The sequence below is a fragment of the Protopterus annectens genome, chromosome 8.part0 (genome assembly GCF_019279795.1).
Source record: "Protopterus annectens isolate FY-2018-M chromosome 8.part0, PAN1.0, whole genome shotgun sequence".
NCBI lineage: Eukaryota > Metazoa > Chordata > Ceratodontiformes > Protopteridae > Protopterus > Protopterus annectens.
The window spans coordinates 1,831,959,390-1,831,986,498 of NC_056741.1; the positions used below are offsets into that span (position 1 = coordinate 1,831,959,390).

At 43.0% G+C, this 27,109-nt stretch overlaps 1 protein-coding gene across 1 annotated transcript in view; it reads left to right on the plus strand.

Annotated features, from left to right (window-relative positions):
• The window catches only part of LOC122808571 (alanine--tRNA ligase, cytoplasmic-like), an 859,981-nt gene that overhangs the window by 713,666 nt on the left and 119,206 nt on the right, over positions 1-27,109 (plus strand). The gene's annotated exons all lie outside the window — the stretch shown is intronic.

Sequence of the window (27,109 nt, forward strand, 5' to 3'; positions counted from 1 at the left end):
TTTCCTTTTATTGAAGAAACTGTTTATATTTGGGTTCCACCATATTAGTTTATTTTTAAATTTGGCATTATATTTATTTTGGGTAGGGACAGATTTATTTTATTTCATCCTTTTTTGATCAGGTTAGTCCCAAAAGACTAGTAGCCTCTTTTAATGGGAGACCCAAAGTGGTATTTATATTACTAGGGGAAATTTTGGCCAAGGCATTGGGGAGCTTCTTCAACTTTTTCAGTAGGTGCTGTAGGATCTTTTAAATCTACTTGAGCTACCACCAACTCAGGCTGAAGGCACCTTGGTTTGAAGTCTCATCTGAAGGACAATGCACTCGGAAATGCAGCACCCCCCTTATGCTGCACTGCAGTATCAGCTGTCTGTATGCCTGGTGTAAGAATAGAATCCACACCGGTCTGCACCAAAGGCATGTTCTACATGTTGACCACTGACATGGTTTCTATGTAGCTGTTTACATGTACATATAATTTGGTGGTGAAGAATCTCTCATTTGTAGAGGGGTCATCAGGGTTGAAGGGAGTGTTGAATTTCATCAGTCTGTCACTCCATTTAGTATACTTTCTGAATACTGAGTCACTGGAGGATGCCTTCAGCTTCAATCTTCTGATGAATGTCTGATTTATGGTCTGATTTGAATAGGGAAGATATTACAACTTGTAAGAAACAGACCTGTCCCATATTAGTGAGAACCATAAGAGTGGACTTGTTTTTCCAGTGAGTTTATATTTATGAAGTCCAGAAATCTCTGGATTTACATGTTTGGGGATTGTAAAAGTATCCTGGTTGATTCAAGTCCCCTAAGAGAATGGTGTTTAGCTGAATGCTTAGGCCTTCCAAACTAGACACCAGAAGCTAAGCCAGTTATTAGTCATCTTCTGTTCATATTGTGGCATCATTTTAGATAAAGGTAAGATGCTGCTCGGGGCTAAGCTCATTCCTGCCTTGCACACTTATTCTGAGAGCTCTGTAATGTCTCTCTTCATATGATCCAGGAAGGTACTTCTCTGGTTATTTACTCCCATGTGTACTATGACTGTCGTGTGTGTACTTGTGGTGCAAGAACTTGAGTGTGGGCATTATATGATGAATCCTGAACTCTAGTATAGAACCGACCATGACCCTCTCCTTGCTCAGCCTGGTGAGTGGTGCATCAGAGTGTTTCACAGTGGAGTCTCCTATGGCTAAGATGTTGGGTTGTGTAAAGGTTTCCTATCCAGAGGATATAGAATTCTGTTTGTGACATGGCCAATTCCACTATCTCTTCTCTTGCCCAAGAACCCACCTCAGCAGTCACTGCTAACTAAAAGAGATTAGTGCCAACAAAACCAGTAACAGTCACAAATCCAAGGCACTACTGGAGTAACACAAGACGACTTGATAAAAGTAAAACCAGCCTTTAATCCAGTAATTTAACGCTCTTTGTGCACCTCGCATTACTTTTTCATCTGTGGTTAACAGACTTCATCAGAACCATAAGTTAACCCATTTATACCCCTTGTGTAAAACCCTAAACCAATCACAAACATGGTTTAATTCCTTAACATCGCGTCACACCATTACTCAAAAGGGTTTATTTTTATCAAGTCGTCTTGTGTTGTTACTCCAGTAGCACCTCATAAAAATCCATATTGAAGGGGTCCCAGCAAAGCAGAAAGGGACAGCATTTTATTCCAAAGTCATTGTGGTGTCAAAGACCATGGACCTCATGATGACTTTACACCTATGTGGCCGAAACACCTTCATCTCAAAAGAAACATTTTGTATAGTCACAGTGCAGCCACTCCTCCTTTGCTTATCAGAAGAAGACTCTGTTATTTTGGACCTCCAAGACTCCTTTATCTTCAGTTGAACTGAGGACGAGTGCAGGAGGCATCTCCACTTATGAGTAAGAGTCTGTCATTACCAGTACCAAGCCTTTCTATTTGGACTTGCCTTATTCCACAGGGTGTTAACTCATTACATCTGAGTGATGCCTCCAGGTGCATCTGCAGTTAACTCCTACTGATGCCCCTCAGCGTCAAATATTGCTTGTACATATTCGCATAAAAAATTCCAAAATCATGCTATGTACAAGGTTTTAAAAATTGTCATCTTAAAGCTTACACAATAGCACATACAACTGAATTAATATTTGACTTCTGTCTAGTGCAGCAAAATAGATATTGACTGCTGTTTTTAAAATATTTGTGTGTGTGTGTGCACGTGTATAGGTTTACCATTATATTGTCGATCCCAATATGGGCGAAACGACTTCTGCGAATACCGAAATGCGAACGTCTCCAATGTCGAATTCCGAATAAGCGAACGACAAAACCTCTTTTTGACCCATGTTAGCACTGGTGTGGAGGTGTGGTGCGGCCAGAAATGTCGAAATTCGACATATTTTCGACATTTTAATTTTTTCACGGTTTTGGTTCACTTAAATGAGTCGAGTGGCTGGCCGACGAAGTGTGATCGATATAAAGGTAAACCGTGTGTGTGTGTGTATATATATATATATATATATATATATATATATATATATATATATATAATTTTCACATTTTTCTAACTATCTCAGCAACCAAGTAACACAGACATAACTAGTTAGCCTCATATGAAAGCTCTTGGCTAGATGATTAAAATGCTGTGGACAGTATGCATGTATGGTTGCTGAGATATTGTAAGTTGTTTACGAAATATTACAAATATAATAGAGTTTACTGTGACTTATAAAATTCTGTTTAAGACCTAGAACCTAAAGAATACTACCACTTTAAAAACAGTTTGTGCTGAAGAGTTTGCCATTCTACTTCTTTCATAATCCCTGTGGTTCCAGAGATATGAACATTTGTTTGAAATGTGAGGACATAATTTGATTCTGTCGGAAGGCTGAGGCTCCGCCCATTGGAAGTTAACAGTGCAAACTTCCTGAGCTCCACTGCAGTGAATGAGTTAAATGCACAGCTGCAGTTGTAGCCTATGAGAGGTTACAGTTCAGGCTCTTGTTACAGTAAAGGAATCTCTGATTTCATTTTTCCACTCTTGGCACAATTATATGCAGAGAAGTGTACAGTCCCTGCAATAGAAAATCACCATTACCTTGAAACCTCAAAGTATTTCAGCTAATATGTTTGACTACAGGGTTTCCTAATGGTCTGCATCCCAATGGAGTTTTATGCTGAGTTTAACATTAGACTGTTGCACTGAAAGCTGCAAGTGCAATAGTGTCAAATTTGAAATCCACTATCTCGACAAGTTTACATTTCCAAATCATACTTACTTCCAGTGGTGAATACATCTTCTAGTCGTGACTGAAGGCAGCACCTTTTTCCTACTCTCCTTTGTGACCGTTACCATGAACATAACAGCCCTGTGGTACAGAGACATTACAGTGAGTAAAACGGTTCAAAATGTGTAGACATCTTCTGAGACCAGAATAATGCTTATCAATATTTTGGAACTGAGGGCAGCCAGTCAACAGTTATTCAAAGCTTGTAAGATTCAAGCTCCACAAAAAACTACTGATCAGAATCAAGCCCGTGTCCCTTCAGAAGTTGACCAGTGAAAATCAGGCTCTCCACTTCAATGTGACCCAATCCCAGTTAGCTGGCATGTGACAGCCCCTAATCTCACAAGTGTCTGGTACACTGAAGTCCTTGCAGTGTATTGAATCAGCCAGAACTCAGATTGAAAAGGGCTTTGTGGTCTTCTCCAGATTGCACACCAGGGTGCTGTCAGTAGTTGAACACTGACGAGTGCCAAACTGAGCAAACCTTCATTTATTTAAATTTTGTAATGCCACCCCCCCCCCCAACAGAAATTAGCCAGTCATAATTGCACCTTTGCTCCTACAGAAGCTGGTTAATCCATATCAGACATTCAGCCCAAGTATATGTGGATGCCTCTACTCTCACCAGAGGGTGGTAGTCTATAGACCCAAGTCCTAAGAATCCTCTGAAATGGTTATGGTGTGTTAAACAGTTAGAAGGAAAAATAGTTTTTACTTTCTTCCCTTCCTCTGTTGTCTCCTAGTGTCTGATGTAGATTGTATATTGGAGCACTGTCAGCAGGCCAGCCCTTTTCTTTAACTAGGGAGGGGGGGATTGGTCAAGGAACTTTTCCAGCCATGACCTCGGCAAGTGGCAGAGATGTACAGTAAAATAAAGACTCACTACAACAGTTTCATTTATTTTATATACAAGTATAGCACAGGTTTACAGAAGACAATACATTAAAAAAAAAGAAAAGAAAATTGTAGTAGCATAACATAACTACCAGGTGGAAGTACAAAGAATTTCATCTTTATCTTTCAGGTAAAATAATTAAGTTGCAGAGGATAATGTGCAGAGGTGTCAGTAAGCATTTCACACACAAGATCTGATGTTATCCATGTCATTATTCCTCACAGTAGGACCTTGGATCTGACATCGAATCCGAGATGGTAACTTTAGCTTAGACAAATCCAAGGCTCAAGCTCCTCCCTCTCCCATAATCCCCTGCTGCCCTCTAACCACAAGATCTAATTTGCTGCGTTTTGCTATGGACATTATCCCTGGCTCTCACTCAGATAAGTGTTTCTATTTTCTGGTTTAGCTTAGTTTAAATTAGTTTAACTTTGATTAGCTTTAGTCTCCCTAGTATTAGTATTAGTAGTTTCCTCCCCTCCCTTAGATATCCTAGATGTTCTTCATTCCACAGTGCTGCAGTCCTAACTATTGGGCAGTCCGCTGTCCAGTCGGCCCGAATACCAAAGTATATGGCTGACGTCGGTCAGGGCGCATTAGACTGACGTCAGTACGTCAGGGTACTAATGCGCATGACCGACGTCATATCCTCAGTCTTTTTTGCCGCATGGTCCGATGCAGAAGCAATTTTGCGAGTGCAGGTTGGCGTTCTGAAAGTTTCTGAAGCCAGAGTTTCAGACCGAATCAAAGTTGGCTAAGTACCCGTTGGGGAATATTTTGATTTTTCTTGCCTCAGTATTTAACCGGATGTCAGAAAAAGTGAATAACTGTATTTCTTGTGGGAAACAGATACCTCATAGGGATTACCATACTTTGTGTATACCTTGTTTAGGGCCTGAGCACGACGTTGTTGGATGCCGCTCTTGTGCTAGATTTAACAAACGCACTATTAAGAGAAGGTTAGACTGTGCCAGGTTAGTGTTTGGGAAGCGTTGTAATTATAAAATGCCGTCGGATGCTCCGACGCCGGCTTCGGCTACAAACGCAAGGACAAAACAGCAAAGCCTAGAGTGGAAGAACCGACAGTCCCAGGCGTCGGTTCTTTAGAAACTCAGTGGAGCTGGAGGTTTTGCCAGGTGTTTCTTTGGAGTCTCAGGGTGAGACTTTACTGTTACAGGATGTATCCTCTCAGGAAGTAGGCCAGGCTGAGTGGGCTTCTCAGGTGGCTGTTCTTCCCTCTCTTCCTAAGGTGGTCAGAGCCTCCCTTCTGTTTCCAAGGCTTCTTTGAGGGGCAGGCCGAGTTTTGCTTCAGTGGGGGTTTCTCCTAGTGCTTCAGGGTCTTTGCCTAAGAAACATATGCTTAAAATGGCAGAGGATTTGATTACTATGATAAGGGGTTCTATGCCCCCTCCTGATAAGAGGCCTAGGGTGGAACCTGAGTTTGAGAGTTTTGAGCAATGCTCGGAGGCTTCTGATTCTTGGCTGAAGACTTGCAGGAGTTCCCTCCTTATTCTGATTCTGATGTGGATGATTCTACTCCTTCAGCTTCCCCTCCTGAGGATTTTTCATTTTCAGAGACTCTGCATTCCATGAGGGAGCATTTTAAATGGGAAGGTCAAGATTTCTCTGATTCCAGGAAAAGGCTTAGGGAATTCTTGTTTTACCCCAGCATAGGCCTTTAGCTATACCTCCTGTTTTGAATGTGGTGGAAGATGTTTTGCAGAGGCTTCCCTGAATCAGATTCTTTGCCTCCTGCCCCAGTTAAACCGGATAGGTATTATAGGGTGCCTGAAGCTCATAAGTATCTTTTAAGAGTCCTAGGGCAGACCCGAAACTGTCTCTCAGGGGCCTAAAGGTGTGAAGGCCTCAGTTGTTAAAAATCCTGTCCCTCCTGATAAAGAGGCAAGGGCTTTGGATAGATGGGGAAAGAAAGTGTATACTTCTTCCACTTTAGCCATGAGGGCGTTGAATTGTCAGTTTCACATGTTAAAATATCAGAATTATCTCCTTTCACAGTTGAAATCTAAGGTGGATGCTCTGGCGGAAGGTATTGAGTGTAAAGAGTTGCAGGATTTAGTTCATGTGTCTGAACAGGTGGGTAAACATTCCTTGCAATGTGGTTTTGATGCTGTGCAGGCCTCCTCCAGGGTGGCTGCCACTGGTTCTGTTCTTCGTAGGCACGCCTGGTTGAGAGATCAGAATTTAGCTGAGCATGTTAAGACACAGATTTTGGATGCTCCTTTGCAGTCTGATATGTTGTTTGGTTCGCCTGTAGAAGCAGTTTTGAAGAAAATGGAGGACAAGGCTAAGTCTATGCAAACTGTTAAAGATTTTTTGCAGGTGCAGCCTCCGAAGTTTAGTAGAAATTGGCCTGCTAAGGGATGGACTTATCCTGCTTATGATTCCCAGTCTAGGGGTAGGTCTAGACGTGGTAGGGGCAGAGCTCAGGGTTCTTTTAGGCCTAGGACAGGGAGTTCCCCTGCTCAGACTTCTGGTGAGGGCAGGGGTCTGGTGAGGGCAGGGGTCAGTCCTTTCGTAAGCAGACCCAATGACCTGCCTTTTCAGCTGCCAGTTCATTCTCGCCTGGCAGCACCGTTGGGAGGAAGACTGTCTCTTTTCAAAGAAAATTGGGATTTAATTACCCAAGACAGATGGGTTCTGGATATCATTCACCACGGTTACAGGTTTTATTTCCATACCTTGCCTCCTTTCAAAGGCATGCCAGACATTCCTCCTCTACAAAGACAAAGAGGCTCACAAGCAAATTTCTCAGTTACTCCAAATAGGGGCCATTCAGCCGGTTCCTGTGCCAGAAAGGGGCCTAGGATTTTATTCTCGCCTGTTCCTAGTACCGAAGAAGGGAAACACGTGGAGACCAATTTTGGATTTATCTATCCTCAACACTTATCTGGACATTCCCAAGTTCAAAATGTTGACGTTACAACAGCTTTTACCTCTGCTGGGCAAAGATCACTGGATGGTAACTTTAGATCTCAAGGAAGCTTACCTTCATGTGCCTATAAGACTAAGTTGCAGAAAGTATCTGCGTTTTCGAGCTGGAAATTCTCATTATCAGTTCTCTGCATTGCCCTTTGGCTTATCTACTGCCCAGAGTATTCACAAAGGTTCTGGCTCCAGTGATAGCTTACTTCAGGCTAAAAGAAATTCAAATCTATCCTTACTTGGACGATTGCCTGATTCTGGCTCAAGAAAAGGAAGACCTTCTACAGCATTTGGAATATGTCATAGCAGTGCTAAGATGCCTAGGGTATTCTGTGAACGAAATAAAGTCCAGTCTAGTACCCTCTCAAGACATGTGCTTTCTGGGTGTGAGACTGAATACAGCAGCCCAGATGGCCTTTTAACCCCGGACAAACAAAAGAATCTTTCCAGTTACTTCCATCAACTATCTCTTCAGTCCGGGCTGACTGCAAGGACAGTCCTTCAAGCCTTGGGGTTCATGGCATCTTGTATTCTGGTGCTTCCCAATGCCAAACTGCATATGAGGAAGCTACAATGGTATCTCAAAATGTATGGACACAGCACTGCCAGGATTTGGACACTGTCATTCAAATAATACCTTGCATTCAAAAGGAATTTTTGTGGTGGGCTCAGGAATGTCACCTAAACAAGGGACTCTCTGTGACCCGGCCAGAGGCGAGTCAAATTCTAACGACAGATGCCTCAGACATTGCTTGGGAGCTCATCTAAATGGAAAGTGGATACAAGACAAGTGGCCTGCCAGACTACAGCATCTACATATCAACATGAAGGAGATGTTAGCAGTCCAGTTTGCATTAATGGCTTTCAAGGAGTTACTTCTTCCAGGGCAGGTGTTGATTCTAACAGACAACACAACTGTCATGTGGTACATCAACAAACAAGGGGAACACATTCTTACCCATTGTGCAGGCAAGCAATGATTTTATGGGAGACTGCGCTCAGCTTGCAACTAACTCTTCAGGCAAGGTTTCTGCGGGAGCACAGAACTCCTTAGCAGATGTGTTAAGCAGACAAATCATGGATCCCCACGGTGGAAACTGGATCTTCATGTATTTCAAAAGTTGACAGTGTCCTGGGGAACTCCAGACATAGATCTGTTCGCTTCTCCACTAAACCACCAGCTGCCAAAGTTTTGCACAAAGAGGTTTCATCACACAGCTTGGAAAGTGGATGCTCTTTCTTTCAGTTGGAAAAATCTTCATGTGTATGCGTTTCCACCTCTGCCTCTTCTTCCAAAGGTGCTTCTAAAGGTCAGACAAGACAAGCCAAGGATGATTTTAATAGCTCCAGATTGGCCTCGGCAGCACTGGTACCCATTACTGAGGAGTCTGGTAAAGAAGCTTCCATGGCCTTTACCCTTGATTCCACATCTGTTGTCTCAGAAGGACGGTCGTCTGCTCAATGTCAAGCTACACTCTCTTCATCTAACAGCCTGGCATATTCTGTTTTGAAAGACAGCAGGTCTCAACTTCCTCAACAAGTTTTAAATGTGATTATGGAAGCCAGAAGACCTAGTACAAGGAAAGTGTACGCAGAAAAATGGAAGAGATTTTTATTTTGGACTGCAGCAAAGAATTTGGAGATTTCGGAGCCTAATTTGAGTGTGTCTCTTCAATATCTTACTGAGTTATTAGACAAAGGTTTGTCTTTCTCTTCCATTAAGATTCATGCTGCAGCAATTTCAGCTCACTATGATTGTGACCCACCATTGTTTTCACATCCTTTGTTCAAGCAATTTCTTAGAGGGGCAAAGAATATAAGACCCCCACGTAGAGCTCCTACTCCTGCTTGGGATCTCAATTTTGTGTTGGAGAAACTTACTCTACAACCTTTTGAGCCTGCAGCTACTGCTGAACTGAAATACTTGTCATGGAAGACTGCTTTTTTTGTTGGCCATTACTTCTGCAAGAAGGGTTTCTGAGTTACAGGCCCTTATGGCGGTTGAGCCTTTTTTGATTTTTCATAAGGATAGGGTATCATTACGTACTAATCCTTCCTTTATGCCTAAAGTGGTTTCTAGTGTGGCTTTAAACCAAACTATTCATTTGCCTACGTTTTATGCAGATCCCCAAAATAAAGGGGAAAAGATTTTGCACACTTTAGATGTACACAGGCAATTGCGTTATTATTTGAGCAGGACTAAGGATTTTAGGCAGTCTCAGCAGTTGTTTGTTTCTTTTGCTTTGAGTTCTCAGGGCAAGCCTGTCTCAAAACAAACTATTTCTAGATGGATTGGGTGTTGCATTACATTTTGTTATTCCCATCATGGCAAGGAGATTCCAGCTGGGATTAGGCCTCATCCCACTAGGGCTACTGCCACTTCAACAGCATTTCTGAGGGGGGTGGCAACTACGGATATTTTGGAGGCAGCTACTTGGAGTTCAGTGCATACTTTCTCTAAGCATTATCACCTTCCTCTCTACTCTAAGTCTAGGGCTGGTTTTGCCACAGCTATTTTGCAGGGCATGTTGTCAGTTCCTGCTTCCTTATGATTTGCCAGCCTCCCATACCTCTGCTTTGGGATTCTACCCAATAGTTAGGACTGCAGCAATGTGGAATGAAGAACATAGTACAGTTTTGTACCTACCATAAATGTAGATGTTCGAGGATCCACATTGCTGCAGTCCAATTTACCCTCCCTTCTTTCCCTCTGTGTTTAGGGGTGGTTGTGTAGGTGAGGTTATATTCTGCTAATTTTGTATATTTTGTATATATATATATATTTTGGTGCAGGTATGTTGGGAGTTTTTGGTTTTTGGCCTTATCTTTTCAGGGTCTTCTGACATCTGGGGCAAGAAAAGACTGAGGATATGACGTCGGTCATGCGCATTAGTACCCTGACGTACTGACGTCAGTCTAATGCGCCCTGACCGACGTCAGCCATATACTTTGGTATTCGGGCCGACTGGACAGCGGACTACCCAATAGTTAGGACTGCAGCAATGTGGATCCTCGAACATCTACATTTATGGTAGGTACAAAACTGTACTTTTTTGGCAGGGTAGTTTTCTCTTCGTCAGTTAGGTGTTTGGCGCCCTTTTCTTCTTTCTCCTTTTAGACCGTTTTAGTATTAGGTCTTTTTTCCATTATGTCTGAAAACCCCTCTGGGTTTACGAAGTGCTCCTCATGTGGTTGAAAATGCCCAATTCCGACTCACATGAGGAGTGCTTGTATTGTTTAGGGCTCCTCACCTGGAGGTTGAGTGCAACATCTTTGCCGCATTCAATCACAGGGCTTTAATGGAGTGCCGTAATAAACTGCTGCTTAAGGTCATGGTTCTAGGGGTTCCTTATGTTTCCCCCTCCAAGGTGTCCCCTTCTGATCCTAAGCAGAAAGCCCCTCACATTCCTTCAGTGGCTTCAAAAAACCTAGGGTGTCAGATCCCAGATCTCAGGATCTGACTCTGTCCTGGGCCGTCTTGGATCTTGAAAAATATTTGGAATCTTCTACTGGATCCGGGGCGTCCTTGGATTGGAGGCACTTGGATCCGTTTAAGGGCAGACCAGCTTCGAATCAGAGCAGTTCTTTGGATCTGATTGCTTCTACCACTCGATCTTCAGATCAGACAGGCTTGAAGGATCCACCTCTGGTTATTGAGGATACTGGATACGGTCTCACCTGGAATCTGTAGCCATTTGTGTCAGTCGGCTCCTAGATTTCAGAGCCGAACTCTGGATCTCAGACCTAGATCCTGTCCAGGGCTGGGTCTCCAGCCAAGTCTACTCGCTCCTCCTCTTCCTCCAGATCATTTAGGAGCTTGGTGCCTTCAGATATGGACAGGATGATGAGGAGCTTCTTCAAGGCCCAGATAGGTTCATAGGTTCATACTAGGCTATCTGCCCTAGGGCATTTATTAGCCTAGCCAGAGTGTGTTTGGCTTTCGCCACCCGTTTTAAATTAATTTTGCTATGCCCTTTTTCGAGGTTAGTATACTGTGCCTCTGTCTAACAGTGACACAGAAGTGATACCCGGGGTAAACCTACGATCTCCCATCCACTCATCAAGATTCCTCTTGAAGAGAGTCAATGCCTAACCTGGACTGGGATTTTATTCCAGAGTGAAGGGAGCCTCTGGGTTATGAATCTCTCCCTCCAGCATGCCCTATTTATTTCAGTTCCCAATCGATGGTTATAACACCAGCAACAGCACCAGCACTACGACATAAAGCAAACTCCTTAGTTGACCAAAATATAAACAGTTTATTGTAAAATACAAATTAAAGTCTTAATTGATGAAAGCGCTCAACCGAATGGTTTTAATTTGTATTTTACAATAAACTGTTTATATTTTGGTCAACTAAGGAGTTTGCTTTATGTCGTAGTGCTGGTGCTGTTGCTGGTGTTATAACCATCGATTGGGAACTGTTATTTCCATCCAGTTTTCTTTTATTCATCAGTTTGACTGTTCACACTTTTTTGGTATTTATTTCAGTGCTGAGGTTCAAGTCTCTCGAGCGCATAGCTCGATGGGATTTGGATTTTCTGAGGTGCAGCATGTCCATTACTTCCGGGTTGGACATGGCTTTAAACGTCAGGCACAGATCGCCTGTGAGCAGGCGGTATGCCACTGAGTAGAGCGGGAGTTTCTTTAACCGGGCTGCATATAGCATCTGTTTGAGCCCTTTGATCCTCTTGGTGAGGTATTTTTGGGGTCTTTCCAGTTGCTGCAGGTGTCTGATAAGGTACATCCCAAAAGGGGCATTGTACTCAATTATGGGACTGATGAGGGATGAGTAAAGAGGCACGATGACCTCCCCTGATCTAGATGTGAATCCCTTCATGATTAGGTGGGCTATATGAAATGTTTTTCTAACCAATTTGGCCACGTGGTTGTCAAATGAGCGATTGCTATCAACTTGGGTCCCCAGGTCCCTAATTACTTCTTCTGTACTTAATGGATTACCACCATTTGTGGGCACTTTGTTTTTGCCAAAGGGGATGACTATACACTTTTTGGCATTTAGCTTGAGGCCATGGCTCTGGCACCAGTTGTCTGTTTCTATGAGGCCCTTTTGGAGGATGCTTGTGTCAGCTGGAGAGTCGATTATGGCGCCCAGTTTGCAGTCATCTGCGAACTTGGTCAGCCACAGTCCTTCCGTGTTGGCCTGTACCTCCGAAAAATATATACTGAACAAGAGAGGTCCCAGGACTGAGCCTTGTGGGACGCCACTTGTACCTGGTTTGGAGTCTGACATGGCTCCAGCAATTCTAACCATGTGGGTTCTGTCCTTGAGCCAGTTTGCAACCCATCTAGTGACATAGGGATTTATATTTAAGCTGGTGAGCTTATCTATAATGCCCAAGTGGGGTATTGTATCGAAGGCTTTTGCGAGGTCCAGGTAGGCTGTGTGGACCACCTTCCCCTTGTCAATGGCCTTGGTGACTGTTTCAAAGAAATCAACCAGGTTTAAGAGGCAGGATCTGCCCTTAACAAAGCCGAACTGGGTAGGATCCAGTGTCTGTAGGTTCCCAATATCTTTATTTATGAGGTCCATGATGATCCTTTCCATAGCTTTGCAGGCCAAGCTAGTCAGGCTTATGGGGCGATAGTTTCCAGGATCCGTTGAGGCACCACCTTTGTGGAGAGGGACCACTGTTGCTGTACGCCACTCTTTGGGTACATATCCTGTAGTAAGGCTGAGATTGAACAGTAGTTTTATGTTTGGGTTTAGCTCTTCTTGGAGTTCATGTAGGACCCAGCCCAGGACACCGTCTGGTCCCATTGATGCTGTGTTTTTTGCTTTGGAGAGGGCAGCTCTTACCTGAGCATCTGAGATGTCAGGGGGCAGCACTCTGCTGGGATAGATATTTGCCCTTTTGGTGGGGTTGCGCTGAACCTGTCAGCTAGGATGTTGACAATGTCTGTGGGTTTGGTGTATTTTTTGTCATTTTGGACTAATTCTGAGCATATCTGGGAATTCCAGGTTCCTAACATAACTAAAGAAAGCCTTGTGATTATCCTTAGTGTCCTGTGCAATTTTTCTTTCGAAGCTGGCCTTAGACGATTTTATGAGTGCCCGTAGTTTTTTGCTAATACTGATCAGAGATGCCTTCCCTTTTTGGGATTTTGCTCTGTCATGTAGTAGCTTCCTCCTTCTGTTGTATAGTTTGTTTATGGCTGGGGTCCACCAGACAGGACGTCTGCCTTTGGAAGATTGAGTCTTGGTTTTATTTGGGATTGCATGATCCATGCATTCCTGAAGGTGTTCATAAAATGCGTTTATAAAATGCGTTTATAAAGGATTCTGTGGTCTGGGCCATATTTTCCACAGGCCCGGGGGCTTTGAAGGATTCCACCTTGGTTTTGAGGAGTGTGAAATTTGCTTTAGAGAAGTTTTTCACTGTGGTTTTCAGGGCAGGGGTTGGAGTCGGGATGTGAATATCCAGTGAGATTAGTTTATGGTCTGATCTTACCAGTGAGGGATACACTTCTGGTCTGGAGCATAGAGTCCCCATGTTGGTGATGATCAGGTCCAGTATGTTTTTCCCTCTTGTGGGAGTGGTAACAAGTTGTTCCATAGCATTTGAGTTTATAAACTCTAGGAACCTTTGGGCTAGGGTGTTGGAGCTAGAGTAATGCTCCCAGTCTATGTTTGGGTAGTTGAAGTCGCCCAATATAATGGTGTTTGGAGAGACCTTCATATTTTCCAGTATTCTCAGGAAGGCCGAGTGGGGTTCCTGGGTTTGGGAGGGAAGGTCTGTAGCAGGCTATAAACTGGAAGGCAGTTTTACCCACTGTTAGTTGCACATGGATAGTCTCTGATGCTTCGTGCTGTGCCACTAACTTGGAGGTGTGGGTATCTTTGACGAATATTGATACTCCCCCTCCTTTTGTGGTTCGGTCCAAGTTTTGGGGCCAAAAAGCATGGTATGAGGTATAACCTGGTAGTGCTGGGGTGCTCTCGGGAGCCTTGAACCAGGTTTCTGTTACTGCACAGATATCAATGTTCTCCATGCTAAGGAGAGTTTCAAGTGCGTACATCTTGAGGTTTAGACTTCTGGCTTTGAGTAGCATTACTCTTAGTTTCTTATCCCTTGTGATACCCATGGAGGTGGGTTTGTCTTTTGAGCCTTGCCTAAAAAAGGCACTATGGGGGTAGCAAGAGCCTTTGCCAATATCTGAAAGCCCAAGGGTGACAGATACAAGCCGACCCTAGGGAAGCATCGTGGCTTGTCGAGCATGTCATCTCAGGCTGACCAGCATTGGATCCCCTTTGAATGACACCAATACTTAAGCCAGTTGTTGAAATTGATCATCTTGTCTTCAGAGTTGGGGATTCTGGCATCCCCAGCCACCTGGCTAGGGGAACCCCTCCAATCCCAGCTCTCCATTCTCCTCTTCCGACCCCAGGGTCTTTGGAATCTTGGGACCCGGACACCAGTGGTCAGATCGCAACTATGTTGAGTATTCCCTTTTTCTCTACCCCATCAAGGTCCCTGGACTGCTCTGCTCGTCTGCCCTCGGACCAGAGTGGGCCCCGTACCGGAGCAGTTGGCACCTGTTCGATGGGGACAGTTCTGGGCCTTCGGCCCGATCTGTTCCCCTTGGGGCCTCTGCCCTTGATAGCTCTGGACCGGTATCATCCAGGGGCCACAGTGCTGCATTGGAGTCCATTCTTCCTTTCAGAGTGGCCTTGCCTTCTGAGAGTGGGGACTGAACTGCTTCCAGCCTGTCGGCCTTCCGGTTGGTAGAGAGGACCTTCTCCAGGACTGGGGCAACATCTTCCGCCCCTCCACTTCCACCCTTAGCCCTCTCTACCTTGGGTGACGAGGCCTCCTATCCTTTCCAGGGTCAGCCCTCCCGTTCTAGCCTTCAGGGGGTTTCCTCCCCTCAAGGGGGCCCTGCATCTTTCGAGTTGTCCCTGGAGCCCCACCCCCCCAACAGAGGAGGCACCTCATAAGAGAAAGTGGAAGAGGAGGTACTTGGACTTTCCCATGGAGTCCCTTTACAGAGGACACGGACCTCAATAAAGGAGACTGGTCACCTGTAGCTCCACCCAATGATGTTCCCTTCGGGGACATCCTTGAGATTCTGAGGCAAAAGGGCAGATGGTCTTCCCAACCCCTGTCTTCGGAGGAGTCTGTGTTTTTGAAGGCATTCAGGATGGGCTCATCTACTTCCTGGATGTCTCCCCCTGCTGACGAGTTGGTGGATCTTATCACCTGCAGGGCCTAGAAGGAACCAAACAGTGTGGAACCAGTACCTAAGTGAGCAGACAAGTTCCTTAGCCCACCCATGGACTGACCTTTTGGAGCAAAGGATTGTTCCCGTCGATGCCATTATGGTTGCCGCTGCCACCAAAAAGGAACTGGCAGAGCAGAGCTCCACAGTCCGTCCCCGAACAGAGAGGCTCGGGCAGTTGACCAGCATGGGAAGCATCCATTTGCCTCAGTTACCTTTGGACTGAGGGCAGTTAATTACCTGGCACACTTCACCCACCTTCAAAGGAACTTTATCAAAGAGCTCACCTCTTCCCTTACAGAGTTGTTGCCTGAGAAGGACTTCAAGAAGGTGTCTCCCAAGTTCTTTACTCTGACATCCCTTGCTAATTCCTCAATGGGGCTAATTTTCATTGCAGCGGAAGCTACCTTTCGAGCAGCAGGTACCAGCATAGCTATAAGGCAACATGCTTGTTTATGACTATATGCGGGTTTGCAGAGTCCTTCAAAGCGTCCTTTACCAATGTTCCCTTTGATGGGTCCACCCTCTTTGGACCTTTTGTGAAACTCTAACCTGTAGTGAGCACAAAGGGAAGACTTTGTCTGCAATTGGGATCAACTTTTCTGCTCCTTTGAGATCATTTTCCAAGACCCAACTTGGAGTTAAGAAGATGTGGTTCTAGTGGTCACAGTCTTCCTTCTAAGATGCTCCTGAGGATTCCTCTTCCAGAGGCAGGGGTAGAGGATTCAACCGCAGACGCCATCCTGGAGGCAGGGGGGTTCCGCAAAATTAGGGGTCCAGAGAACCCTTATCTGAGCAGCCCTTTCAGCACTCCTGAAGCATTGCCCAACTGTCCTGCCCTGGAGGCAGTCAGAGACCATCTTTCCCTTCACCCACTAGCCTGGACAAACACCACCTCTGATCAGTGGGTGTTAAACATAGTTTCCAGGTGTTATTTCATTTCCTTTTTTCAACCCCCTCCTGTACGAAGGCATCTTCCCAAAGTACCACTCTGCCAGCAGGAGTTAGCCTTCAAGGAAGTTGTACAACTTCTTCAAAAAAGAGCCATCCAAGAGGTCCCAACAGGACAAAGAGGATCCTGAACTTACTCTCACTTCTTTTTAGTGCCAAAAAAGACTGGGGACCTGCGTCCTGTTCTGAACCTCAGTGAGTTGAATCTGTCAGTGAAGACATCCAAGTTCCGGATGGTCACTGTTCAGTCTGTTCTGCCTGTCTTACCCAAGGGTGACTGGATGTGCTCAGTAGATCTGCAGGATGCCTACTAACACATCGATAGACAGGCATTCGAGGAGACACCTTCACTTCTGATTAGGTGCCAATCATTCACAGTTCAGAGCCCTGCCCTTTGGACTCACACTCACACCCCCCCCCCCCCAGGTATTTACCAAGTGGATAGGAGTGGCGGCTGCTCAGCTGGGGCTGCAAGGATTCCAGGTATTTCTGTACCTCAGTGATTGGCTTCTCACAATACCCACAAGGCATCGACTGTCACAAGCCGTCCTGTATGTCCTCTTTTTGTTCAGCCAGTTGGGGATTACAGTGAACCTCTCAAGTCCATTCTGATCCCGACACAAAAATTAGAGTTCATAGGAGTCCAGCTAGACTGCGTTTCAGAGATTGCAGCATTACCCCTTCGCAGAGTACAGCTGATCCCAGAGCAGGTCATGCAAATCTTTAAATCGTTCGAATCCCCCATTCCACTTGATTCTTCAGACTCTAGGGTCCATGGCCGCAGCCATACAGCTTGTGCCACTAGCAAGGTACTATATGCAGGTTTTACATTGGACCCTGGCAGTTCATTGGTCCATTCTGTCTCAACATATGTCCATGTCCATAAAATTGATGCCAGTGTGCAGACAGCACCTTCTTTGCTGCCTTCAGTCTCGGGATCACATTTTAGACGGGCCCTTTTCACTCCCTCCGCACAAGGCCATGATGACCATGGACACTTCCCTGTTGGGGTGGGCAGAGCATTTCCAGGGGAGAGCAGTTCAAGACATGTGGTCCCCCGTAGAGACCAAATTGCAAATAAACATCCTAGAGATGAGAGCAGTCCTCCTGACATTGTAAGCCTTTTAGGATTGCCTTCATCTGGGGATGATTGCATTTCAGACGGACAACATGGCAGTAGTCTGGTCTATCAACAAACGGGGGAAATACATACCTCTCAACCTCTTAGAGCAAAAAATCTGGACAAAGCCTAAAATGATGGGGGGACAAATAGGAACAGATTTTAAATATTGCTCTTACAAACTTAGAAAGTTGATAGAATAATAGGTTTTGCATTAGCATGAATTTTCTGAAGGATGTGGAGTCTTAAACTCAAATGTTTGTCATTATTTAATGACTTCAGTCCTCAGCTATCTGCCAGAAAAGTACAGATTTTAGGAGGAACACACCAAAATATGAGGTGAAAATCTGTACAGTTGAGAGGTAAACGGGATCTTACCTGTTGTGCAGAGAGGCTGTGAGTGTGGGAATGGGCGATGTCCTCTAAGCACTTTCTTCTTGCAACACATATACCAGGGGACTCAAACATGCTGGCCGACAATCACAGCAGAACCATACTGAGTCCTCACAAGTGGTCCCTTAATCTGACGGTGGCGAAGCAGATTCTTCATCATTGGGGTCAACCATGCTGCGACCTGTTTGCCTCCCCAACCAAAAACAAATGCAGCATGTACTTCATCTTGATCCCCTGACCCGGAGAGTCATGAGGGATACTGTAGTCCACGATTGGCCTCCGGGTCTCCTCTACACTTATCCTCCTATCCCCCTTATCCCCAAAGTTTAGCAGAAAGCGCATCACCTGAGGGCATCCCTTATGTCATTACCCCCTTCTAACCTCGTCAGCCGTGGTTTCCCTTCCTAAGGTCTCATCTGAAGTATCCTCCTTGGATACTGGATCCCCTTCAGGATCTGATCTCCCATCCCTCGGGAGGTCCCTCTTCCCAGTCTGCGGACCCTTCGTCTAACCGCATGGTTTCTCCAATTCCAGTGATTTTGAAACAGTCCAGGCTACCTTCTTCTGTCAAGAATATTATCCTAGCCTCCCAAAAGCCTTCTACCAGAAAGGTTTATGATAGCAAAGGGGCAAGTTTTTCTGCTATTAAGCTTCACTTGGCTGCAATTTTCAAGAGAATAACTAACCTAGGTTCTCTTCCCGACTCTGTAAAGCCTTCATGAAAGATGTTTTCCTTCTAAGGTTGCCTGTAAAGGATCCCTCGCCTCCTTGGGATCTAACCTTAGTGCTACACTCTCTGACTCAGAGCCTGCTAGTAGTTGCGATTTTAAATTTTTGTCTTTGAAAATGGCCTTCCTGGTAGCCATGACTTCGGCTAAGAGGGTTCCGAGCTGCAAGCCCTTTCAATTGCTCCACCTACATATGATCTTTCACAAGAATGGAGTGAACCTCTCTTAGAACAAACCCATCCTTTTTGCCCAAGGTTTCCATGAATCCAATCTGAACCAAGGTATTCAATTACCAGTTTTCTTTCTCAATTATTCCAATAAAGGAGAGTACATTCTGCATACTTTAGATGTACACAGGCAATTGCAATTTTATTTGCATAGGACTAAGGAGTTATGCAAATTAGACCAGCTTTTTGTGGCTTTTTCCCCGATTAGACATGTCCTCCCCGTTTCTGAAGTGACTTGTTTCTAAATGGATCTCCAGCTGTATTTCTACAGTCTACACCAACAAGGGTCTTGCAGTTCCAGGAAGGGTTACTGCTCATTCTACTAGGTCTTTGGCTACTTCTTCAGCCTTCGTGGCCAGACTCTCTATTGATATTTGTGCTGCTGACACTTGATCTAATACTCACACTTTTATTTCACATTACAGGCTAGATTTGGTTTCCAGGCACAGTGCTTCCTTTGGTTTTACAGTGCTTCGACATGTCCTTCCTTGAGGCCTCCCAGGATAGATTGTAGCTGGGGACACTGACCATACTGTGAGGAATAATGACATAAATAACAGATAGTTATGTACTTACCATAACTTGGCATCTGCTTTATCCTCTGTCATAATTCATTACATTTCCCTCCATCCCCCCTTCCTTGTTGGCTCTTCTGAGGAAATTGGAGTATTTATTGTGGGTCCAGGGCTATTTTCCTTTCTTCATTTTAGGTCGTAATGATACTGATTATGTTAACAAACTCGATCTGAGGGTTAGAGGGCAGCAGGGGATTATGAGAGAGGGAGGAGCTTGAGCCTTTGATCTGTCTAAGCTAAAGTTGCCAGCTCTGATCCGATGTCTGATCCAAGACCCTACTGTGAAGAATAATGATATAGGATAACATGGATGCCAAGTTATGGTAAGTACGTAGCTCTTTTTAGTTGTTATTCTAGTGTAAATTCTAAGTTATAAATTTTAAATGAGTATACATTTTTGTTTGACTGAACACAACAGTAACCATTGTCTTGCAAATATTTTCTTCCTTACTTATCTGAGAAAGCAGTTGAACTGATGCTTCACCTGTTAATGTAATTACATGATTATATGATATACTTATTTATCAACTAAAACAGTTGTCAGGAGTAACAACATGAAGTAGAATTGTCAAATGTTCAATGGTAGATCTTCTACCTTTGCACAAGTCATAAGTGGTTTACTTGCTGTATTCAGACATCCATATGATATTCTTACCACTACTGTAGTGTATGATAAACCACAAAACCAGCAACAAAAAAGTATTGGTAAGTGCTTTCTTTCTTTAATGTGTAACAAAGAACTTGTACACCGATGCCAAATATTTAAAAGCTGACAGTCACATGCACACAACAAACCAAGCGCGTGCAATTAAAACTATCCAACAAAAAAAATCTATATTCAAAATTAAATGTGTGTTTTTAAAAAAAAAAAAAAGCATTTAATATTAACACTTTCATTTACACCAGGGCACCTATCAACATCTAAAAGAATCTGCCACCTAACTTCTTTACTTTCTAGCATGCTAATTCAATCACCTATGTGATCTACGTTGTGCAGAGCATCTAAAACAAAGAAACTAAATTTTTTAAAGATATTGCACAAAAGACTGTGCTTCGCTAAAGCATTTTTCATATCTTTTTTTCTAGTAGCTAACCCATGTTCATAAACCCTTTCTGACAAAGACCTAGTGGTTTTGATAAGATAAAATGCCTCATAGTTATCACATTGGGCTAAGTAAACCACATTTTTCGATTTACTAGTAAACCTACCCTTAGTATCTGTCCTACTCAGGAGGCACTCAAGGGTCACTTGGCTCTTCACCCAGAAGATTGGGAGGCCATCACCTTTGATGTTGTCGTATCCAGAGGCTACTTTTTTTTTTTTTTTTTTTTTTTTTTTTTTATATATATATATATATATATATATAGAGAGAGAGAGAGAGAGATTACAAGGTTTACCCACAAGCGTCTTCCAGATATTCTACCCTGTCAAAGACTGCTAGCAGTGAATAGAGATTCACAAGCTGCTTACAAACCAAGTCATCCAAGAGGTCCCACCAGATCAGCAAAGATCTGGGGTCTATTCAAGATTCTTTTTAGTACCAAAGAACAACAAGGACCTCAGGCTCATTTGGGATTTAAGCAAACTGAATCCATAAGTGAAACAGACCAAATTCCAGATGGTCTTGGTGCAGTCCATCTTAACTTTGCTGAGGAAGGACGTTTCGATGTGCTCGATAGGCTTTAAGTATACCTGATATCATATAAAGGTAGGTAAGCACTCTAAGAGATTTCTGCACTTCTAGCTTGGGGACAATCACTACCAGTTCGGGGCATTGCAGTTTGGTCTCAACACAGCATCCCTCAGGTGTTCAAGTGGATAGCAGTGGTTAGAGCCCATCTCCGGCTGCAGGGATTCCAGGTCTTCCTTTACCTGGACGATTGGCTCCTTACCATCCCCACAAGAGCATTGCTGAATCCCCACAAGAGCATTGTTGATCATGGCTAGGGATCTCTTACTTCAGCTATGTGGCCACTTAGGCATTAAGGTCAGTTACCTAAAGTTAAGCCTACCGCATGTTCAGGTATTAGAATTTGTAGATTGTCACTTGGAATCCTGTCAGTCAAATTGCTAGGCTTTTGAGTTCTAGAGTGATCAGCCTTTGTTCTGAGGCCTTGTTGGTGGTCACAATCTCAAAGCCTCTGGCTCATGTAGTTTTTAAACTCTTAAGTAACATGGCAACATCCATAGGGTTGGTTCCTTTAGCCAGATATCATATGAGGGCTCTGCAATGGACTCTGGTCATACAGTGGTCTTTCCTGTCCCACCCAATGGATTTTCCAATATAATTGATGGTGTATCTTGACCAAATTCATTGGTGGTTGCAGTCTATTTTAGTGACCAATGGGACACCATTTGTTCTTGTAACTCCCTCAACCGCAGTCATCACAGATGCCTCCTTCTGGGGGGATTTTGAAGGGAAGATGGTTCAAGGTTCCTAGTCTTCTGCAGAGGCCAACATCCACGTCAATGTTCTGGAGAAGAGAGCTGTCCTCTTTGTGTTGCAGGCTTTTCAGGACACGCTTCCCAGAGGTGTGATTGCAATACCAGACAACAGACACACTTTGTCTGTATCTCACGTATGAGGGAACATGTTCATACCCCCTTTGACAAGAAGGATTTGCCATTTGTTTTACAGGTACTTGTAGGCTCTCCATTTGAACCTTCAGCTACTTCTGACTTGAACTCTTGTCTTGGAAGACCTTGTTTTTGGTTGCTTGTTACTTCATTGAGGAGGGTTTCAGAGTTTAAGTTCTTGATTCTTCTTATTTGATGTTCCACAAAGACTGGCTGTCTTTGTTCAAACCTTTTCTTTTTGCCTAAAGTGACCTCTGAGAAAAATCTTAACAGCTCTATACATCTCCCTATGTTTTTCCCCAATTTCTCCACAAAGGTGAATACCTTTTGCATTGTTTGGACGTGCTTAGAGAAGTGAGGTTTTATTCAGATACTACTAAGGCCTTTAGAAAATCCAGTCAGTTATTTGTCGTCTTTGCAAAATCCAGACTGGGCTCACCTGTGTCTAAAGTGACTTTATCCAAGTGGCTATTGGAATATATTGTATTCGCATATTCTTTGAAAGGTAAGACCCTTCCTTGCAAACCTACGGGTCATTTTACCAGGGCTTTTGCTACTTCTACAGCTTTCTTTTCTAGAGTTTCAGTAGATGAAGTTTACATATCTGTGACTTGCATGGTCATGACACTTTTGTGTCACATTATAAGCTCGATATTCATTTAAGGTTCAGGATTTCCTTTGGCTCCACTGTGTTGCAGAATATCCTTCCTTAGTTCCTCCCGAGGATTTTTTTGTGTCTGGGTTCTCTGTCCCACATGTTGAAGATAGATGGCGCAGACAACATCAGATACGAAAGTTATGTATTTGTCATAGTGATAGATCAGTGTTGTCTGTCTCCATCTGTTTCAACCCTGCCCCTGCCTCGGCTTGTTCTGGAAAATGACCCTTTTTGAGATGGCCAGACAATAGAGGTCATCTGTTCCTTATCCATGGAGTCCTGCATCCTCTTTGTTTAGGGAAGTTTATTTTAAGTTGGCAATGACTTGCATGAGGCAAACTTGACCTGAGGAGTAGGGTGAGGAGTGGGAATTGTGAGTAAGAGAGGCAGAGCCTGGTAAGTTCAAAGCGTGTAGGAATTAGTCTGATCCGGACAGAAACAGACAACACAGAATTTGCTGTTATGGTAAGTGCATAACTTTCATTTTTTGTAACCATTTCATTTTACTGTATCGGGTGACATTTCTTGATGAGACTGAAGTACTGTCCCACATCTCTGCTTGGATGGCCCCTTTATTCAGTCTTGTTGTCCACTGCAGGTCATGCAGGTGTATGCCTGTATATTACTGCTTGGCAATGTAGGTGTCAAAGTTCAACTGTTGCTGCTTATTTTGCAGTAAGTTTCCTTACTTACTGGTTCAGGACAAACCAACAGGATTGGGGGCTAAGAACTGTCATACTGTCTGCAAATGACATTGAGGTATGTGCTTGCCTTTAGTACAGATGACCTTAAGCATGGGAACTGCCAAGAAACATATGGCTCCCTATTTAAATTTTGACAGTCGGAATGAGTGCCGAAACACTGAAAATAAGACAGAAAACACAGAATGCACATTTTGAAAATCACTCTTATCCATTTAACAACTTTTTGCTGGTGGTGGGAAGTGGCATTTTTGACTTGGGTGTATGTAAGTCCAATCTTTTGGCCATTCATTCTCTGTATTTTGAGACTTGCTGTAGCAGGTTCTGACATTTCAAATGATTACTGAAAAAATACTACATTGTAAATGATAGGGAATAGGAACCTATATTGCTGACTAGGTAAGTTTTTTCTTGTTGATCAAGTGACTTAGTAAACCATTTTTTTAATTTTCTTATCCAGCTTCTGTCCTACTCATGGTCAATGGGGAGCTGGAACATGTCCTGATAAGCTTGAGGCGTAAGGATGAGAAGCAGTTCTGAACTGGCCCACCAGTTCATTACAAGATGCATGCATGCATGCCCATAGGGCAAATTTGTGAATTGCCAAGTCACCTGTTGGCATGCCTTTTGAATACAAAAGGAAAACAGAAATCCCATGTAGAAATTCTCATGGACATCAGTAGGACGTGCTAGTGGTGCCATACCTGAAAACTCTGCTGGAATATCAAGTGCTATAAAGCAGCATCTCTAACTGCTACAGTCGTGTACAAAACCCTCAGATGACGAGAATATACTTGTCATTTAAAAGTTAGCCTGCTGTATCTTGTGAATATGTTTGTACGTAGGCCTTAGTTATTCGAGGGTCATGAAGCAGGTCTTGAGCACTGGCTGATCTTGATCCTGTGAAAGGCAGATCTGTGGCCCAGCACTAGCTTGTCAGACAGTTACTGAAGGAATGTCTGCACTTATGTTTTTTGTGACTCTGAACTATAGCAAACTTCATTTGGCTTATTTTGAACTGGTTGGTTCTGTGGCTCAGATGTTTTTCTCTTGAAAATAATCTTAGCAGCTTTACCTTTGCTTTTAGATTTTGAAGCTATAGACCTTTTTTCTAAAAGACCCTGTCCAGTCATTCACAACAATCTGGTGCTTCTTGGGACAAAGCAGTGTTTCCTTTTCTTATACCATCTCGATTACCTTTTTATTTTCTCTCCAGTATCATAGTGCATGACAGAGGGGCTTGTCATGTCCTTAAGGTACACTGCCAGATTAGATTTTAACTAAAAATATTTCTGTACTGAGAGATAAACTTCTTGTCCCCCTTGCTCCAAAAAAAGAAGGGCCTAGCTGTAATAAAGCTAACTCTTTCCAAGTGGTGTAACTACAGTGATAGCAGGTAATTCTCCAACTGTTGGAAAATGCTTCCATTAAAGACCATCCAACTAGGGGTTGGATGCTTCTGGTCAGGGATGGCTCATGGTACCAGACTGCTGGGCTGCAGCCAAACCAATTTCCTCATATAAAAAAAATATTTAGTATTTTTTACACACTAGTAGCAGTTTGAACTGCAAACTAGTGTGTAAATCCAAAGAAGTGATGTGATGCAGAACTTGGAGCAGCGCGCATGCATGCTTGAATTCCAATTTTGGGGGAAAATGACTTTGTCGCTGGACTGCTTTTGAAACCGTCTGGATTGGGAAGACTGCAGGCATCAGCGAAGGTGCCCAGAAATCATTGTAGTTTAAACCACAGTAAATTGGGGGCTGACAGGACTGTTAAGTCAGCACCCTGTCACATAATCTGAGTACATGAAGCAGCTGCTTAGTCCAATTACTTTAGCGTTCTCTTCCCGCAATTTAACAATACAGAGCAAGACACAGAGGAAATCCATCGATCAGATCAGTCAAGCCTTAAGGTAAGAGAAGCCAAGGAAGGCTGTTAAACCGCCCACCCCACCCCAGATACTTTCTGCACTTTTTTTGCTGGCAGGAATGAACCTGATACTAGTGGTCTGTATGTTTTGGAGATGGTTGATGACTTTCTTTTTTTTTAATATAATACACTGGCAGGGTCAACCAGATACTGGTGGTCTGTATTTTTGGGGCTTTTGATTTTTTTAATATAATTTCCTGGCAGGGTGAACCATATACTATATATATATATATATATATATATATATATATATATATATATATATATATATATATATATATATTTTGTGTGTGTGTATATGTATATATTTTTTGTGTGTGTGTATATACATATATATACATATATATATATATATATATATATATATATATATATATAGATATAGATATGTGTATATGTATTTGTGTGTGTGTATGTATGTGTGTGTGTGTGTGTGTGTATAATATATATATATATATATATATATATATATATATATATATATGTGTGTGTGTGTGTCTGTGTGTCTGTCTGTGTGTGTGTGTATACATATATATATATATATATATATATATATATATATATATATCATACCTCTCAACCTGAAAACATCAAAAATCTGGACAAGGCCCATGAAAAATAGGTACAAATCTGTATGCTGATTAACATCCAACTTGAATACATAATTATGTAACCCCACCCACTCCGATGGAATTGTGGGATACCAACTTTGAACACAAACTGAAGAACAGACAACCAAAACATGGCACCAGAGTCCCCTTGCAGCCATTCCAATGTCCCGTTACCTGGCTATTTCACCCAATTTACCATAAACACTAATGTATGCATACTGCTTTACTTCTACATTGATTTGGATTTTATTTTTACATTTTACAGCACAACAATTCAGAAACACTAAAAGACATTATCTGGTAAACCAAGCAATACTGTCTCACAATGAAAGTAGGCTTGACATTAAAACTTCTTTACCCTTGAAACTCATATTCATTGAAACAGCATTGAAACCCACACCACATCCAAAGAAAATGCATCTAGCTAGTGGTGGATAAAGATTACCTTTGGACTGTTTTCAAATCATTGGTCCCTTGCACACAAAACAAGAAACATACATGTGTTATTTTCTTTATACACCTTCCTGACTTTATTAAATTATATTCCTTGTATAATACAACACAAATGTTAGAGCGCAATTTAAATTTATTGTTTGAACATTTTGCCAGTAATCTGTACTGTAACAACACATGAACCAGTAATGACAAAACTGCCCAATTCAGAACTTTTCCATCATAAAAGTCTGCTTCCACACCCACACTATAAGTAGAATGACAGTAATGTAAGCCATAGACATCTTGCACAGCGTCTCGCACTTATTTTCAATTTCATTTTTTTGGGAGGAGGGGGACAAAAGGTCAAAAACCAGGGACACATTTTAAACATTGCTTGTATAATTTTGTAAAGTTGCTAAAATAAAATGTTGTGTTACCATCATGCATTTCACTGGCAGGTTTTGAACCCAGGATAGCTCTTAACCTCAACACCAAAAACATGGACAAACAACAAAGCCAATAATGAGGGAATACAAATTCAGTTCTCACTTCTCATTCACCATATCTCTGAACTGTTAGCACAAAAACAATAATGGGGGAATACAAATTGTGTTCTCACTTCTTATCATAGCCCTAAACTCTTTGCACAAAAAAATGTTCTTACTTCTCATCATAGCTGCCTCAATTCTTAGTACAAAAAAAATCTGGACAAAGCTCAGAGCATAACTTTCAACTGTTAGCAGAAAAAAATGTTCTCACTTCTCATCATAGCTCTCAACTCACTCAGAAATGGTGGTGGCTAGGGATAGTAGGCTCTTTAGGTTTGAGCCTGAATACC